Consider the following 4,245-nt stretch of genomic DNA (forward strand, 5'->3'; position numbering starts at 1 on the left):
ATCGAAATGAAGGTCATTAAAAATGTCATTAAATGCACTCCATTAAGTACCGGCGTCGTCGACCTCGAAAAAAAGGTTTTTTTCAATCCAACCGATTTTCCCATTCCAATTTAACACAGTTTTTAATGCGATTGCTCCAAAGTGAGTGCAACGCCGCTGATATATTTTTACTTCGTAACTCCCCAAAGACTGAAAGAAGCTTTGAGATGTTTACAGTAGCAAATTCTTGGAACGGCAAAGTTTATGAAAGTTAATGAGTTCTCGTAACGCAAAGTAAGGATGAACATTGCCCCCCCCCCTTTTTTACCCGATTTATCCTCTCCCAATTATTTAACTTTGATTTTACGGCAAGTTTTAATGGATTGCAGGGTTTTATTTGAAGCAGGTATGAAAAAAAAAAAAAAAAAAAAAACAGACTTCTTAGTTTTCACTTTGCGCTAACTTTTAGCAAACCATCCAATAAAAATCTACAAACTTTTTTATGATAAAAGCTTAAAAATTTTCCATACGAAAGCGCAATTTAGCGCCTCGATTGAGGAAAAACTGTTAAGCACTCGAGTTTGCGAATTCACGCCCTTCGCCATTTTGCAGCGGAACAATGATCCTCACCGCTGGCTGGGGACCGCAGCCCCGACAACTTTTTAATTAATCTGCCCGCAAGCGCGCTTTGTAATTTGTTCGATCTCTTTATGCTGGAAATTAAAAGCCGAGCGAGCAGACTCCTTCGGTAAATAATGAAAGCTCGACGCTTCGGTTATTGGTGGTAGATGCGCGTTGGTGAGCAGATTGATTTCCCTATGTATGCACACTCGTGTGGTGAAAATAGAGCTCGAATTTTAACTTTCCAATTCGTAAACGTGTACGCCCGAAAATAGAGATACAAAAGGGGGGAAAACGTTTCAACTGACATGTCCTGGATACTATTAGTATTCGATTTCTCTTCACTTTAGTCGATACGGCGTCAATTTTTACGTAATTTTTCTCACATTTTGTGATGACCAAAAAACACTTCGATGTGTAATTGATTAATTTCCGAAAATAAGCGAGTAAACTTGACTTTGTATCATAAGGGTTCCTTCCTCCTCTGAATCTTCTATTAACCACTACTTTTCTTTGTTCTCCCGTCCCCTGTTAGTTTTTTTCCCTACAAGATGTCTCGATGCTGTAAAGTACTATCTACACATTTTATAACCGTCTGGTGGACCATTTTTACAACTCTACAAAACTTTGATATTCAACTCTAGTTTACAAGATGAATAGTAGCTACGTGGATTTTTCACAATGTAAATTTAATTAAGAAATTCCTCGCCACGTGAGCTCCGTTATACATACGTAATTTTTTGTAGAAGGTCATCTGGTCGTTATTATTCTTTTACTTCTCAGAAATTTTTACATAAACAATATGTGAATAAATAATTACTGAAAACAAATGAGTATTTCTCGTTCGCATAGAGGTTCGAAAAAAAAAACTAGAAATACAGACCATGAATTTTAGTTTTTTTAATGTATATATTTACCGGACGAAAAAAAAGGCATAAAGACATTTTTTATTTGTTGTAATATCTCGAGGGTGCGCATTCCTTTGAAAAACCATCAGAATAACTTACCGAATAGAAATTCATACACATTTATACAATCAGAAATCATATCGATCTACTTCTGAAGTTGTAATACTTATTGTCAATATTAAAATTTCTCATTTAAAATTCAAATTTCTACAAGCTTTCTGAAAAAATTATCATAAAATGTGTGTAGATGTATTTAAAGACAAGACTCGTTAAAAATAAAGTGTCTTATAAATTCAAGTTAAGCATTTATTTATAATTCATGTTGAGGTAAAACGAAAAATCGATAACGAAACACAACGAAAAAATTATGTGCAAAATGACTGACGCAAACGAAAAGTATACAAATATTGTAATACATAAGACGCGATCTGTGGAATGAGAAATTGAAAAATTCAAAGGCAGCCGGGGCGCGAAAAGTGAAACAAGATGTGCGAGTATGGAGAAAGATGTACAACTGCGGCGAACTGCGCTGCCTACTTATGAACTCAGAAAGCGAGCTGGGAAAAGCCAGCTCGCAGAGGCGGTGGAAGTGGGACGCTGGGAACGACGGATCCGGCTGCAGACTTACCACCGTTATCATGAATAACAAGACTGAGAAACGTACAATATATCTTCCTTCTTCGCTCGGCTGGAATTGTTAATCCCCGCGCTCGCGCTTGCATAAAATGAGGCAGCCGAATTTTTTGTCCCAAGCAATTTTGTCGGATGTAAAGGAACGTTGTTTGAGAAATTGTTACCTTCGAGTTTACTTTGACAAATAAACAGACGTGAATCACGATTTTACAATTGATTATGCATGAAAAACTGGCTACAAAACATGTGTTACAATTTAAATGAAAACTACCATCATTTTGGAAATGTCTGACTAAATCGTGTTTTTACTACTGAACTTTTTGAGTTCAAAAATAAAAAAATGAAAATAAACGTCGAAATTACTCGAAAATTGTGTAGCAACTTTTCCTCTTTGCCCTCAAATGTAATACTAGGATTTTTGATCCAGCGACAATTAAAGTTTTTAACTTGATTGTACAACGTATCGAGTTTCCATTCTAAGGTTGTTGGGAATTTCTGCTCACCCTTTCCATGAACGTTTCCAATCACAAGAGCGTGCAGTTATAACCCCGAGCTTTCTCAGATACGGGACGCTTATTATACAAGGCATGGACGGTTAACCAGTATCAGCCACGTGCAAGCTCTCCCTCCCCTCTCGTTGCCACCGATAAGCCAAGTCCCATGTGGCTCTCCATGTATACGTACGTGTGTTTCTCCTGGCCAGTAAGTCGGTCATCCGACATTGACCCGTAGTCACTCCCAAGAGAAATGCTTCCTTGCTGGTCTCTCCGAGCTTTGACTCTGACTTCTCTCTTCGACCTTGGGAGTGTCTGTTCATTTTTTTGCCTCCCCCCTCGCAACACATCCCGATTATCTGAGCTTGAGCATTGTTCTCCGATACGAGATTTTGATCATGATCCCCGAAATCAACGAAAATTGCTTCAATCAGTGGTTATTCCAACATATAAGGACCCCGGCTTTTATACCAAAATGATATGTATACGAGTAAATCCACTAAAATATCTCGAGCTTGTCCTCCGTTTTTAGTAATAATTTTTTCTTTTTTTTTGCCATACCCTCGAGATGGGGCTCATTTTATTCGCAATGTCACGTCCTACGTGAAAAAAATCTTAAACATGGATTGCAGTCAAAGTAACACACTTTTTTCGATTTTGAATGCAATGATTATATCTTTGTACATCGTATGTAGGTAAGTTTTGAAAAAAAATCGTTTTGAAGGAATTTATTTTAGCAACATTAACTATAATAAATTATTATGTTTGCCAAATTGTATAAACTTCGGCTCAACAGCTAAAAAAACAGACGTTCACCTCATTGAAAAACAACGAACTAGATAATCGATTCTTCAATTACTTCTTTTATGTAAAAGAATTTATAATTTTTTATACACTAGAGATTCAGCTAAAAGAGTTCGCTCGTGCATGTATACAGTTATATAGATTGGGAAAAGGTCCCACGTGTCTGAACCATAATTCTACGTTATCTGCGGGTTCACGCTCAAACGCATAACTGTACGTATCGAAGAAGGAGGAGTCGAAGCAAGCCAGTAATAGAACGCCAACCCTGTGTTGTAATAGACGCTGCAATCTCCCGGCTCCCTCGGGGCAGAGCTGCGTTCTGCGTGAGACGCTGGACAGTAGCACCTGATCTGAGCTGCGCTGATGGGATGTTGCGTACATGCGTTAAAGTGACCTGTTTGTTTTTTTTTTTTTCAATGTGAGTGTATCGACTCGCCTTTAATTTAACAATTTGAATGATTTCACCGTTAAGTTATAAGCTAATTTAATGATTTTTCTGAATATTTATTTACTCGTGAACGATGTACATCAAATTAATTTTAACAAGTTTAAGCATTTCATCGGAGTTCTGGATCTCGAATGAAAACGGTATTACCACAGGTATAATTTTAATTGCAATGCTCAATTTTAATTAACACACAAAATTACTGTCACGAGTTTGTGCAGTATTTCCCTGGGAAATTACTTTCCATGTATTAAAATTAAAATTTCAATGCATCGTACGAATTTTTTTAAAATCTTTATAACAAAATCTAAGCCGTAATACCATAAAATTAACAAAATTGACAAAACTATAGCGATGTAAG

This window comes from Copidosoma floridanum, unplaced genomic scaffold (genome assembly GCF_036245765.1).
Source record: "Copidosoma floridanum isolate Cflo_tuat_1 unplaced genomic scaffold, Cflo_Japanese_pri ptg000013l, whole genome shotgun sequence".
Lineage (NCBI taxonomy): Eukaryota > Metazoa > Arthropoda > Insecta > Hymenoptera > Encyrtidae > Copidosoma > Copidosoma floridanum.